The sequence below is a fragment of the Protopterus annectens genome, chromosome 9.part0, assembly GCF_019279795.1.
Source record: "Protopterus annectens isolate FY-2018-M chromosome 9.part0, PAN1.0, whole genome shotgun sequence".
Lineage (NCBI taxonomy): Eukaryota > Metazoa > Chordata > Ceratodontiformes > Protopteridae > Protopterus > Protopterus annectens.
Genome location: NC_056743.1, coordinates 219,374,711 through 219,390,838, shown reverse-complemented (window position 1 = coordinate 219,390,838; position 16,128 = coordinate 219,374,711). Strand labels below are relative to the sequence as shown.

The 16,128-nt window shown below is 33.9% G+C and overlaps 1 protein-coding gene across 2 annotated transcripts in view; it reads left to right on the top strand.

The window, feature by feature from the left end:
• Nucleotides 1-16,128, top strand: part of LOC122811144 (ethanolamine kinase 1-like) — a 1,165,171-nt gene that overhangs the window by 813,477 nt on the left and 335,566 nt on the right. The window lies entirely within an intron of this gene.

The following is a 16,128-nucleotide window of genomic DNA, read 5'->3' as shown; positions in this document are numbered from 1 at the left end:
GTTTAAAACTTTCACTGTTAAGATTTATAAGAAATTAAAAGGTAAATAAGTCCATTTTTTATAAACAAAGAAATACAATGATAGATGTATCTATATTTATATTTGTTTAGAATTAATTAGAATAAAGTCTAGTCTTATTTCCAAAAGGTTATGCCTTTCAATGTGACAATAAGGTTAGAGTCTATGTGCTTGCTTTCTGCCTCACAATTATGATTTCTCTTTCTCTATCTATTTACATGTATATATATATATATATATATATATATATATATATATATATATATATATATATATATATATATATATAGTTCCCATTCACATTGCTGAAAGTACAGTTCACCAAACTATTTTGCCTAGAGCATAACTCAGGGATTTACACTTCTCCAAAATGGATTGCACTGCAGTATGTATGAACAAATATACTGTTGTCACTGTAGTGCGATCTTGGAGTTAGCATATATAACTATCAGGGGGTGTGGGTGGTGCAGCCCCCACAAGGGGTGGGTGAAGGGGGCTTGCCCCCCTGTAAAAATTACAGAAAATTAGTTAATGTGGTATAACTCTTTTCTGTTTCGGCAAACTGTTGTTTCAGAGAAGTGTGAATTTGGAGTTATGGTCTCAGCAAAGTGTAGTTCGGAGAACTGTACATTCAGCAATGTGAATGTGATTCATATATATATATATATATATATATATATATATATATATATATATATAATTATATATAGATATATATAGATATTGGGGGAACAGAAAGAGAGAATACTAACTGAAAAAAATGTTTCAAGTTCTTACTTTTTAAATGTTTTAGTCAAGATGAATAGTTGAGGCTTGCTAATTATATGTATACAAATTAAATGCAATTTCATGTATACTCCAAGTATTTCTAGATAGCAAGAAAGATAAAAGATAAAATAGCAGAAACATGAAATGATTCAACAATTAAGGTTTAGATAACTGAATGGTATTAGGAAATGACACCTACAAAATGGGCAGATTAAAATAAAAATTTGTTATAATAGCAGTTTGCTAGGCACAGGATTGCAAATCAGCAGTCATTATTGTTAATGTCTGAGTTCTTATACCAATAAAGCTTCAAAACAATAAGCTGCACAGCTACACATCTAAGTATAGAGAGTATTAGCAAATAAACATCTTAGGCTGGCCATATGAATTTAAGTTATTTATAAGGGAACTTCATACCCTATTACAAACCGTCAATGTTATGTGGTTGTGAGCTTTGCTTGATGGTTGTTGTGCAGTTACGGCTGCCTTTTTGAATAAAAAGAATCTGCTTCACAACTGCATTGTGTTTATTTTTACCTGCACTATTTGAATGATTTCAACCCTATGAAAATTGAACATCTGAATCCTTAAGCACTAGATAATGTTGATATGATAATAAAATTCCCTGTTTATTAGCAGTTGCAAATGTTCCTGCCTTCTATTTGAATTACTTGTGTCTTTTAACAGCAATAATTCAAGAAAACAGAACTGTAGATTCTCTCTCTCATCACCCTCATTGGAAAGATCATGAATCACCATACCAGTGAATAACATATTTTGTCAGGAAATAAGACCTGAAACAATATTTTATTCAGTGATGAGTAGAAATGCTGGTAGGTGGGCTGCTATATAAACATCAAAGAGATGTGAGACAGATATTATTAAGTATAAGGAACTTATTATTTTTTGGAAAGCCAGCAGCAAGTAGCATTGCATGTTGGTTTACTGAGTGAGATGACAAGGCACGATTTCTGATATTCTTAATCAAAGATTTAAGAGCTCATATTGATCAGACTTCAAATCTTCCAATTGGCAAATCAAGTACTGTTCTGGGCTTTTGTAAAATGAACAAAAACTCACAGACCTATATGCTTTATGCAAATCAGGTAAGTATAAAATGAAAAAGTGACATGAAGATAGTACAGATATAATCTTTTGCAAATACAACTTCCTAAGAAAATATTGTCAAGAATTATATTAACAAAACAGACCTATAAATGTGCAGTTGTAAAAAATATGTTTATTAGTGCAACCATGTAAATGGGTAGAGTTTGAGTTCTCTCTGTATAATGGCATAATGCAGAATCAATTACACACACACACACACACACACACACACACACACACACACACACACACACACACACATATTTAAACAAATTTTTCCTCATTTTAGGGCTTTTTGTCTTTTATACCCCCATTTTATATGTTGCTACCATACAGCCTATGAGAATATTTAACAGTTATGGAACGTGCACCTTAGTCAGATGAGTTTGTATTTCTTTTATAAGTGCTGCAATGCTATAATAGTACAAATACGTGTAATACTGTAGAAGTGAAATTATTGTGCTACTATTTGATATGTCCTTCATATACTGAGCAACAGAGCTTCACTGAGCTACTATTCGACATTCTTCATATACTTAGAAATGAGGTAATAATGCATGCTGAATAAAAGCACTGACTGCATGCAATCCATTTCCAAATGTTAAAATATTATACAGTCTTTGACCTTTCATAAAATGTTTTTCTTGTCTAAACTTTCTTGAAAGCAAGGCAAAGTTCTGATGCTACAGCATATTTGAACATCTGCTTCATCATGTAGGCAGATATTGGGATTAAATTAACTAGAAGTGAATTGAATGATGTATGACAGGGTGCAGATGTCCCTGCCACAGTATGATAATGTCACAGCAAAACTATATAATGAATTCCATACATTACAGAAATAGAAATGTACCACTTTGTGTAATTGTGAGGAAAAGGTATAACATGCAGAGAAACAACAGACTGCCTGGCTGTTTATCAGGTGTGAAATGTATGCCTGTATCATTTGTGTGACTGTCTGGTTTCATTTTTAACCTTTGTCATAATTTGTCTTTCACAAGATTTGCAGATTTTTTGACATGACTTTGTATTCTCATTTGAAGGTGCATTTCATAGGCTTCTCTCAATAAAAGTAGTATCCTTTTCAGCATTTATGTATAGCTGCTGACTACATTTCAGAAGTCAATTGTAAATATTTTTTTTTTTATTTCAGTTTTGTGAACAAATACATCATTTTTATTCCAATAATTCCCTGCAGTAATGTGTAATACAATGACTCAGTATGGAACTGTAGCACTTAACAGTTTGATATTAGACACAATATAATGAAAACCTTTGTGCTCCTTTGGAAATCATGACATGAGTCAATTATAAATTTACTAAACATTGACTATGTATTCTAAATAATTAATGGTGTAAATGTTCTAATTATCTGTAACCTACTGAATTGCTTAATAGTTTTACATTGTTAACAATTATTGCTAGATTAGATACATTTTCACTAAATTATAAAATAACTGTTTTAATTCATATTAAAGTTTAAAGTGTTTTTTTTTTGAATATGCATGATACATGCCATTAATAAAATGCTCTCTTAAATTTAAAAATGGATTGGCACCATTTTGATTTTGGTTGTTTGCTTGTCTGCTTATTTGTTTTTCCACTGTCTAATCATAAAATCAGTCAGGGATCTCTCTATTGTTGTATGATGTGATAATTTGGTGAAGATATGGAAAATTGTATATTTTTTGTGTAATATTATACCAGGATGTATACAAACTGTGTTCTTATCTAAATGATAACATATTCACATAGTACGAGTCCTCTGTGATTGTTGGCAACCTATTTATATTTGAACTCTGTACTAAAGAACATTTAAGCATTCCTAGAACTAGCAGAATGAATTAGAATAAAGATACACAACAGCATGACTTGGTTATGGGAAGCTTATGTTTAAATGGAGACTATACTCCTAAAAAGGATTGCAACCACACACAAAATGGTGTCAAACCATGAACAAAACAAAATATATGCCGCTTGTAATTCAGTTCTTAGCACAGGGTGTCTGTAGAACGACATTGTGTTTAGTGTTGGTAGTGTTAGAAACGCATGCATATTTTTCTGATACATGTTGATAAATGCATAGTTGAAACTTCAGTGGTAAGAAATTGACTGCGGTGGTGGTGCTGTGGTAGCGTTGTCACCTCATAGCAAGACATTGTCCCATTTGATTCTCAGCTAGAGCGTCTTCTGTGTGGAGGCATATGTAAATGGGGCATGCCTTCGTTGAAGGTTGTGTGTCAGGGCTGGTAACCCGGTACGTAAAAATCAACTACCAATCATTAGCGGACCGGAGTTCTGCTGTGGCGACCCATAACTGGGAAAAGCCGAAAGACACAAACTGTAGAATGTCCAACTGACTTTTTGTACATTTCAGGTTAGATAAATAATTAAGAGTGATCAATAAAATGGGAAGTTCAGAATTTAATGAATTAGAGCAACTAAAACTATTTATGTAATCTGGAAAAGGCTAAAGAGAATAAAACCTCACACATAATAATTATGCTGGGGCTTTGAGTGTGTCTCTGACCACACATTTAGGTAATGATGTCAAGACATTCACTGTTAGGGCAGAGCTCAGGAGGTGAATTCCTTAAAATCATTTCCAATACACTTAACAACCTCTTGTTCACAAATATAATTTTTTATACTAGATTGAGCTTACTTCATTCTTTTTGTGGAGTTATGGCTGCCTTTGTGAATAAAAGTAAGCTGCTCTACAACTGCATTGTGTTTGTTTTTACCTGCTCTATTGTTTGACAGTGTGTGATAACTTCCAAGTGTTTTCTCCACTTGCTTATTTTTTTCTACTCTTCTTTTCTACATGAATACCTGGTATGCTTGTGCTATAAGTTATGAGATATAGGTCCTGATTCCAAGAGACTTGTAACTGTGCCTTGGAATCTGGTCCCCATAGTTAGCCTGTTTATAGATAGGCCTTACACCAAAGTAAGTCACTTACACTGGGAGCAGGCCTTTCAGAGTCAGGGCAGACTTACACTGAGCACAACTCTTTTCGAATCTGGCCCATAGATTTTTAAACATTAGTTTATTCTGATTTTATTTTAGTTTATTAATGTCTCCCTCACAGTCTGATTTCTGATATATATTGCAATCGCTAAGTTTATACACAAGAACCAAAGGTTTATATATGACAACCTTCTTATAACAAACTTTTCCAAACTGTGATGACCCACCACTGGACCAGTAATCAAGGAGCCTCAGTTCTCATCACTGGCAACAGTAGCGGAAGTTCACTGGAAGGATAACAGGTACACACACAGTATTTCTAGCTGTAGCTTTCTGCATCAAGTGCAATTTTCCTTACGAGTACACAGAGACCACAGTCAGTGTAGGGCTGGTTTCTCCCTCTTTCTCCAGATCCCCAATAAGACTCCCCACTAGCACAGCTATAGAGTTGATATCTCAGCTGTGTGTCCAAGCCAAGGCCTTCAGTACCCTCTCTGTCTAACCAGTGCTTCATGTCCCTGCCCAAATAGCTGACACACACACACACACACACACGCACACACACACACACACACACACACACATGGAAAAGGCTGTCACAGGTTTACTAACCCTGCCCTTTTCTGTCCAGACTATTAGGTAGTTATGACTGCCACCAGACACTCCTGCCATCTATCTTAAGGCTCTTGCAAGGGTACCCAATATACTGAGTGAACTAATATTAATACAAATGGAAGTTTGACTAAGAGCAAGGCTATTAGAAGTGGGCCACACAATGTCACCAAATAAATATGCAAGTACTCCATAACTTAAATATGTCTACAAAGACCAGCCTCAATGAAAGGTTTAAATATATTTAATAATAAATAATAAAAGAACAAGACAATACTAAGTATATATTCACAGTGACATCAGAATTCAAAATCACAGAATATATTTACAATAAAATTACAGTACAGGCTCACACAAATAAAGAAAAAAAAAATCTAAACTAAGCTTCACTATATTCCTGACTGAATCTAAGAGAGTTACTAGTATACCCTAATAACTTACTTAGAGCAATGTAAATGGAGTGGTCAGTGGTTCTTGTTGTTGTTGTCAGGCCAAAGACTGCATACAGAATGCCCTGTTTCTCTAAGAGACTTCTCAAAATAATATCTAATACATTACTGCTGGGATAGCTTGCAGAATAACATCAGTACTGATCATCTGACTTCTAGTGCTCATGCAAACCTCTATTACTGGCAGCTGGCAGTATTTAGCACCTACCTGTAGAAATACACACACAAGGGCTTTTGCTCAGATCTTTGGCAGGTGCTGGAAGTCATAAAACAATTGCGTACCTCCATGCTTCCTGAGTGTAATTAGTTTACCACAAAGACAGTATAGAAAGCTTCCTAGTACAGACTTTGTGTCTCTGGCTACATTGAAACCTGTGAGAAAGCATCTTTATGGCCTATAAAGTGATTTAATTTTAGATATTTTTCTAAAGTTTTCTGGACTAAGGTTAACCCTCCAGTTTCCTCTATTAAAACATATACATTTAAACAGTTACAGTAGTGCATGTATATTTCCGTTCTCTCCAGTAAGGCACACTGTGCATACATTTCAAATCTAAGCACTTTACAAAATTCCTTTTTAACACAAATGTCTGTACAAATCAGTTTGATATACACATGGCATACAGTTCTGATACATTTGCAACACCAGCATCTTGTATGGCCACAGTTCTAATACATTTGTAAATCAATGTGATATTCACAAATGACATATAACCATTTACAAACTTCCAGCTGGCTGTACAGGCAGCATCCTTTCATCAGACAAACATTATTCAACTGATCCACATATTATAAATGTATCCATATTCAGTATTTTTCTAAATACATAACTTCTGTGCATGGACAAATACTCTGGAGTCAATTACTTTTTGCATATCTGAAATGGACAATGCATTCTATGGACTCGAATCATATAGTTTTCTCTGCAGCATTATATGACTGTTATTACTTGGGTACTTATTGTGTACAAATATGTGCACAAAACAATTCATAAATATGGCTAGAAGATGGCAGTTAGTCCATATTAATTTAAGCATCATGAGTTCTGTGTTTACCGTATTAGTGAAAATTTGAAAATGCAATACTTAGATAAAATTAAAGGTATCATTATAGTAAAACATAGATAAAATTGTGAATAACTTGTGAAAGCTTAGATGTATGAAATGTAGTCTACTCTTTATGTTTAACCAATTTAGTTTATTAAAGTTTTTAGTCAAGTGGGAGGTGTACGTTTATATTTGTTATCTTTTTAAGACATTGCATACTTTTACAGAACATATTCTTGTTTTTGAGTTTGAATTTTGAGGGTCTTATGAAATGTTGTTTTAATCCTCCATAACAGCAGTAGCACATCTGTTAGAAGTTTTGTCCTTTTGTGGTGATTTCCAATATCTGGTCTTGACAAAAGACATGCACTTTATTTCTTAGATTATATAGGAAAATATAAATGAAATGCTTCACTGCATAATCTATGCAAGAAAATGTAAGCAGAGGGATGTAGTCAACTACTTTTCATATATTTTTTCTGAACTATTTGTATAGTTAATGTTTTATTTGCTTGCTTCTTGTCTGTCTAGAGATTTATCTGATGCTGCATTGTATTGTAAAAAGGGGGGTTCCTTACAAGTATGCTATCCTTCAGATAAACCATTGAATCGAGAACCCACTTGCCTTAGCTGGTGGTAGCTCAAGTGGGTATTGACGATCCTACTTTAGTAATCAAAAAGACAAGTGTGATTGTTAAAATATTTCATTAATAGAATATGTGCAATGCTTTTCACATTTCAGTTATCATTTGCACATATTTTTAGCACAGATTCATTGTTTCATTAGGAATTAGGAATTTCTTGTTACCATTAACACAAGCATACCATAGTACTTCTAAACAAGTCCACCACCCTTTATTCCACAAACATTTATCTGTTTCTTCCCTTAATTATTTGTGCATAGCACATTTTACTATATAACAGTTTAGTGCACCTATTGCACCTTGTATTCCACACTGAACTCATCATAATTGTATCAACTTTATCAATGGCATGATTACTGTTGTTATTAAATTTTGTCTATATAATGTCCTTATTAATATCATGCCCATATTTGTTGCCATATACTTTTTAAGCAAGTGTTGCACTTCCTATACTAGTTTTATCATTTATTTTTCTTCACACTCTTTACACTTTATTTTTCCTTCTGCTTATATTTCATTTGTATTTTTACACCAATATCCACAGAAAAAAATGTTTAATTTAATTTCATTGTCTCCATTGTATTTCTCTTTGTATGCAATCAGGTATGATTCACCATGTTTTAATTAAGTATTATTGTCCAGTATACACTAATACCAAGCATTTCTCCATTTCACTTTGAAATTTATACCTGTCTTCCATCCTTGCATTTTTTACTATATAATTTAATTTATGAATTCCCTTCATGTCCTTTCTTTCAGTTTTGTTATTTTCCATTCAGGCATCATGATATGTTGCCTTACCACACCACCTATTAAATTATATTTTCTATTATGCATTCGTTCCAAGATATCATTTGTTCCAAGGTATCATGGAGCTGCAATGAGGCTGTGTGTGTAAAAACATTAATCAATTCTAATCCACCTTCCCTTTTTACTATATGATGTTACTCATTTTATTAGATTCATTCTTAATCCCCTGATGAAAGCACAAATTATTTCTAAAACTCATTTTTCACATTCTTTTGGGAACATATTCTACCTATATAATGTTATTTTTCATGTATATATGCATGTAGTAAATTAATATTTTTATTGAGAGACAAAGAATGTCCTATGTTCTCATCAGTTTTTTTTTTTTTTACATTATTTTCTGCATCCCACTGTTTCCAAATATATCTTAGTTTCCAAAAGTTATACAAGTAATATGTATGATTTTATCTGAAAATTCATCTCCTCAAAGTCATGTTATCTCTCCAAATCCTTCATTCTTGTTTTTGCTTAATATCAGACTCACTTTAGACAGTTCTTTCTTCCATCCATGTTTTACTCTTAACTATTTTAATGACATCACCATCATATAGTATACACATTGGGAGTAAAACACCACTTTAGTATCCCAGTCTGATTCATATAATTGCATTCTACTTTTAGTTATTATTGTACTCATTATTAAAGTAAATAATTTTCTAGATAAGTATCCCTGTTTCATTTCTTTCTTTATTTGTATTCTTTCCATTAGCAAACCATTTACTATAATTCATCTCCAGGGTCAGCTTTATATTTTTAATACATTTTCTTTCTTTCCATCCATATCTATATTCAGATTTAACATTTCATATTTTTGAAAGTTATTGAATGTTCTACTGAGTTATATTTTACTAATTAAGAATAATAAAAACAGACACCAACAGCAGTAAAGCAGGCGTGAGCAGAGACAGGGCCAGAATAATGAGCAATAAACAACAAAACTGCTCACAGTTGAACCAGGCTGTATATGTTCCAACCACCATATAAAAACACCTTGTTACATAGGGACAGTATGCACCCCAGACATGTTTTCTCAAACATCAATTGCTCAATATTTTACTAATTAGTTGTTTTATAATAATTAACCCACCTTTTACTTATTTACATTGCCTTATTTACCATGAACATTATAAATACAGTCATCTAAGATTTATTTCAAAACTTTCCAACTCTTATTTAAATACTTGTCATGACTGATAATGTTAATGGTCTCTAATGTCATATTTTTTTCTGTTTCATCTTTTTTTTTTTTGTATTAGTTTCTAAGACTTCATTAAGTCCACTAGTATATTTTAAGTTCACTTGTTGTTATGTTCCCACCTAATGGCTCTTGGATTGCTGCTGAATTTTGTAATTCCACTAAGTTGTCTTCTTACTATTATACCCTTTTCTGTTCATATTGGTCATGCATGTTTTTGCATCATTTTGTATGCTTCACTGTTTGCATACATTGTTCCTTCTTCACCTTCTATACATGTCACCTTTTCTTTTGCTTCTGATTTCACTTTTCCCCAAAATATGGAGATACATCTTCCATTTTTCTCTCTAGTAAAAATTTCTGTCTTTGAATTAGTCACTTTATATTTCAGTTTTCTATATTTCCTTCTCTATTCTACATATCTCTTGTTCATATGTATAAAGCATTTTCTTGCTTTGTTTGTGATATTCTATCTTTCCCTTCTATATTTTTTTCTTATATAGAAATCCAGTTTTTATACTTTTCTTTGTCTTTTCCATTATTGTATTAAAGATTAATACAAGTGTTTCATTGTAGGATGATCTGTCCAATGTTGCTGCATATTCATTCGTTTTTAATATATTGCATGTCATTCTTTGTATTCTTTTTCCTTCCTTTATATATTCATCATTGTCATGAAATATAACCAATTTAACTTCATGGTCAGATAAAGTAACAGATTTCCTACCACTTTCATTTTCTCTTAAACCTTCTGTAAATTTTGTATACTCGATGTCTATTCTTAAATGTCCTCTTTCATAATTATTCATTTTTTGTTTTCTTACGGTCATTTAACCATATTTTATAATTTCTCTTCATATTGTAAATCTTCTGTAATTTTTCCATCTTTTTTGCAAGTTATAATTGAATCCCCATTGTACTTGTATATACTTTAACACATCAAACAATTTTGTTTTATATCTTAAGTTCAGGTGTGCATTAAGTATTAGCAATTGGATTGTAGGTAACCCAATGAAATTTGGACTCCCCCAAGTCCAGTTGTCAAAGTAAAATAAGTCAAATAGTGAGTTATTGAACATTCAATTACATCTATTTTTTACATTTTTGAAGGGGCAAACCCCTTGTAGTCTCCCCATACTCCCCACTAATTTATATGTAGTAACTCTAGCATCAATCAGTACCAGGGAAAGGGTACATCTACGTTACTATGGTATTACTCACCCTCGATGAAAACAAAAAGCTTCATGCACTCCATTTTATGTGCATGTTAATCAGTCACTTGGATTCAAATTGCATGCACTCATGCAAAGTACACTTTAACCACATTGTCAGCATCCTATTAATTTTATTGGTCTGCTTTTTTTAAATCACAGTCTATATATCATTGTGGATAAATGACAAAATGATATAATAGGTTTATATTACTATTTTAATTAACTCTACAATACCTGTATGTAAATCCTTTCTAAAATTGTATATTAGCTCTGCTTTCCACATGTCTGCAATATGATATTTTTTCTCAATTTTCAAACTTATGCCTTCCAAATATATAACCTCAAAATGTTGTTGTAGGCATCTCTGTAATACCATAACTCTATGTATTTCATTGCAATAGTGTTAACATTTAATGCTAGAACTGAAAAATCATCATTGTTTTCCTTGCAGTTCTTTTATATTTAATAGTTGCTCTTTTTCTACACTACTACTTTCAGCTGTCTCAATTGTCTCTTCTCTGTTTATGTGGTCATAAATTTTTTAATTATTATCAATTACATCAGCTGCATTCAAATCAAGTCTTCATTATCATCTCTAATGACATCATTACTTATCAAAGTTTTGTCACTAATATCTTCATTCTGCATTTTGTTTATATATTAATGTCAACTTCAGCATTAAATATTTCATAGTCAAACAAGTATGATTACTACTTCAGGTCCTTCTGTAAAGAGCCCACTGGCCTGATGGAACTAACCCAGTCATTAAGGCATAAAATAAATAAATACAGTAAAATGTTTCAACCTTGTAAGTTATGGTACATAATGTAAGAATTCACCTTATGCATGTGCAGTGATAGCTGTCTCTGTTCCTGCATGTTTGAATGTCTGCAATGGTATTGGTTATCTGCATGAATGAATACATATAGTTTCAACCTGCCCACCTATTTTTTTACAGTTTACCTAAAGGATATGCAACAATGCATTAATATGGCATTGTGAACATGTGGGCCATGTGTGGAAACTGGCCTCCTAAACTGCTGTTATGTCTTGTCTTTCACTTGCTTTAATCTGCCATTCAAGTACTTTATAAACATCAGTTAGAAGTGTTTTTCCATAAATCCCATAGACTAAGGGTAGTTTCATTTATAAATTTCTCATAAAAAATAGTGCAGTTGCAGTATTGCATTTTAGGAATTTTCTATTGGCCTTCCTTCATATTAACACAATGAAGACTTTTCCCTGGGTTCTAATCTCTCAACTTTTAAGTCAACATCATAGGATACATAGTCAGCTTTACCATTCTGCGTATTTTTCTGTAGTACCAAACATTTCATGTAATTGGCAGGAAGCTTGGATATTATTTTTTATAAAAAAGTGAATGCATACGGAATACCAATGCCCACCAAAAAATAAATAAATAACATAAAACAAAGGAATAATTCAGAGAAAATAATCAGATGAGAAGGGAAATATTCAAAGTCCACATATATTGTGACAAGTACATAAATCTACTGGAATAACCTTGTGTTTATTTATTTATTTATTTGACATTTGTTTAGCGGGGTGGTCTGACTCGGTCTACAGAACCTGTTTTCAGCAGAGGCCTGGGGAGAAAAGCTCCACATACAGTACAATACAAATACAGTATAATCCAATACAATAAAGATTACATTAGAAATACTACACAAAAAATAAGTTGAAAGAACAAACTGCTACAAGATGTCATAATATATTACTACACATCTAAATAGTTCTGTACAGTTAAAACATTACAGACTATAATAGTCAGTCTCATCATACATGATGTAGAAATAGCAGCCAGAAAGTTAGTGATGCAGACATATAGCAAAAGAGAGAGTTAAGAAGTATAGAAGCAATAAAGCCTGAGCAGCAGCTTAAGGATATGGCATAGAAGCAGAGAAGGAGTTAGGAGAGCTTTAGGATCTTTCATTCTGTGACGGATTGAAATGTGAGAAAAGAGGAAGACCTGAGCATTAGGCAGGCTTTATGCACGAGCAGAGCCATGTATTTTTGAGATGATTTTTTAAAGAGGCTTTGAAATGGGTTAGGCCAGGTATAAACCTGGTAGCTAGAGGTAGTGAATTCCAAAGTATAGAGACAGAGTATGAATACAGAGAGTGACCAGATTTTCTTGTGGGTTTTGAGACAGCTAAGAGATTTTTATCTTCTGGTAATAGGGATCAATTTGGGTTGTAAGGTGTGACTAGATTGGCTAGTGCAGGGCAGGCAGTAGGATTCAAAATAAGGCTGTGCAAGGTGGATAGCTGAATAAAGGCAAGGTGGTTGGGTAGTTCAAGCCAGTTTAATTCTAGGAGTGGTTTACAGTGGTGTGTGTGATATTTAGAGTTTCTGGCAAACTTTTCAACTTTGTTGTTGCACTCTTCCAAATTGCTTAGGGTAGAATTTTGTAAGGTAGTTAAGATAGGGACACCATACAGAAGAGAGGGATGTAAACATTTTTTGCAAGGGTAGTTTTGGTTGTTGCAGTAAAAAAAATGTTTGTTTCTATATGAGAGTCCCAGTTTTTAATGAGTTTTCTTTATATTTTGCTGTATATGGGGGTCAAATGAAAGTTTATTGTCAATGATAACACCTAGAAGTTTGGTTTCCTGCACTATTTTTATGACAGTGTTGTCAGATGCAAGGATGTTGAAATGATCAGTGATAAGGGAGGTGTTTTGGGGATGAAAGAGTACTAGACTTGTCTTCTTTGGATTAAGAAAGAGTTGGGCATTTCTTAGCCAGGATTCAATTCCTGTAAATGACTGTTGAGTTTTTGAGAGTAGTTCTGTTAGCAATTGAGCAGTGTAGATTATGGTGGAATCATCAGCATATTGATTGAGGGTCCCAGGGTTAGAGGCAGTGTGAAAGTTGTTTGTGAAAATGTTGAAGAGTAGTGGTTCCTAGGATGGAGCCTTGGGGGACTCCCGTAGGGTTGTGGAGAAAGGGCGAGTGTTTGTTGGACCATTTCACTGCCTGTTTGTGATCCTTGAGGTAGCTCTGAAACCATTTTACTGTGTTATGTGAGAAGCCTAAGTTAAACAGTGTATTCAAAAGTAACGGGTGAGACACAGTGTCAAAGGCCTTGGAGAGATCAAGGAATACTGAGGCTGTATAGCATCCTGCATCTCTGGCCTTGTTCATGCTGTCTGTAAAAGATAATAGGGCTGTAGCTGTGCTGTGGCTAGGTTGGAAGCCATGTTGGGTTTTGGTTAAAAGATAGTTTTGCAATAGATATTGCATTACCTGCTGATGGATACCTCTCTAGAGAATTTTGGATATGGGTGACAAGATGGATACAGGATGGAAATTGGATGGATCAAAAAGTTGCCTCATTTGTGGAAGGGGGTGATGTGAGATTGTTTCCATATGGTAGGTACTTCTGATTCAGATAAAGACTTATTTATAAGGATACTGATTGGGTAGAAATGGAGTTACCAGTCAGTTTGAGGTAGTATGCAGGGAGATTGTCAGCTGAAGCAGTGCAGGGTTTTAGTTTTTGTAGCAGTTTCTTAATGTTATCAGTGGGTATGGGCTGAAATAAGAATGGGGTTTGTATAACATTTTGTTGAGTATGGGGGTTAGTAATGACAGGGTTAGAAGAAGTTGATGGCCTGGGGTTGGTGTCTGAATAGGTTGAAAGGGGGGGGGGGGTCCAGCATTAGAAGTGTTAGTTAGTAGGTCTGAAATTGATTTTATGAAGTACTTGTTCAAGTTTTTGGCTACTTGTGCTGGAGGGTTATCAAGTGATAGGGTGTGCTTTCCATTTCTTCCAGGGTTAATTAGAGAAGGTATGGAGTGCCATAATTTACTGGGATTGATTTTATGCTGGAATTGAAGCTGTGAATAATATGACTTCTTATCTCTGTTGAGTAGTTTTGTCACTTTATGTAGTGTTTTGTAATTAACATTATTTGTTCATTTTTGTTTTGTTTCCAGGTTGACCAGGCTAGGTCCCTTTGCTTCATTAGCTGTTTACATTCCTTAGAGAGCCATGGTGCTTCATCAGGTGTTTACATTCCTTAGGGAGCCGTGGTGCTGAGTTTTTTTTTATTCTTTTCATACAAATGGGAGCTAGTAGTATGTGAAGGAAGGTGCTATTAAAGTATAGTACAGCATCATTAAGGGGTAGTTGTTTAAGGGGTGTCCAGTCTATTTCCTGTAGGAGATTGTTAAATTTATGCTGACAAAAGTTAGTTGCACTCCTAACTGATTTTATAGTGTGTACTCTTAGTTGTTGGGAGTTTGTTCTAAGGGAATAAGCTGGTAGATGATCACTCAGGGAGCTAGACAGTGTACCAGAAGAGGGGTAACTGGTAGAGTGGGAGACTAGAATCCAGTCTAAGGTGGATTGACAGGCAAGATCTTTGCTGCATCTTGTTGGAGCATTGATAAGCTGAGAAAAAAACATAGATTTATACTATTTGTGGGGGAGTCGGAAGCTATGGTTTGCCAGTCTATATGTATGTCTTCTAAGATTATTGTTTCAGGGTTTATTGTTTGGGATGTTCAGGATAAAATATTTTCCAACACTGGTATATTGTTACCTGGTGGGATATATATTACTGTTATGCAAATTATTTTTGATATATTAAGGTTCAAAAAGGAGATTAGAACCTTAGCATTGGAAAAGATGGGTATATTGCTGGTATAGGGTGTGATGCTGAGTGTGGAGGGATAGAGAAGTGCTATCGTTCCCCCCTTTTTAGATCTATCTCTTATGGATACTGCAAAATTTGGCGGTATTATTTCTGAGTCTTTTACATTGGGATATAGTCATGTTTCAGTAAGGGCTAGTATGTCAGGTTTATTTTGCTCAATCCAGGCATGCAGTGGGGCTATTTTATTACATATACTTCTAAAGTTAAGTGTAAGTATGTTTAAGTCTTTGAGTTTACTCTTGTGGTGAGGATTAGAGAGTGACCCAGGGTTACGATATATGTCTCCACATTTGAGTAGATAGGTAATGAGGAATGTGTACCATGGGAAGTGTTTTTTACTCTTAGTTGAGAGTACTGGTGTCAAGTGTGGTTTCATAGGAGGTGAGGAGGCCAGTTTGCGTCTTTAATAGAATGGAAGGGTATAGGAGAAAATCGGGGAGGAGATACGTGAGAAGCTGTGTTGTTTATTTTGCAGACAGTTAGAGGAGGTTGTTGATGTGTATTGGTGTGTGGGGGTATGCATAGATATAGCTGTAGTGAGGTTGAGAATTAAGAGTAAAGAGGATAGACAAGTTAGGAGGAGCATGTCAACTGTGATAGTGGGTTTAAA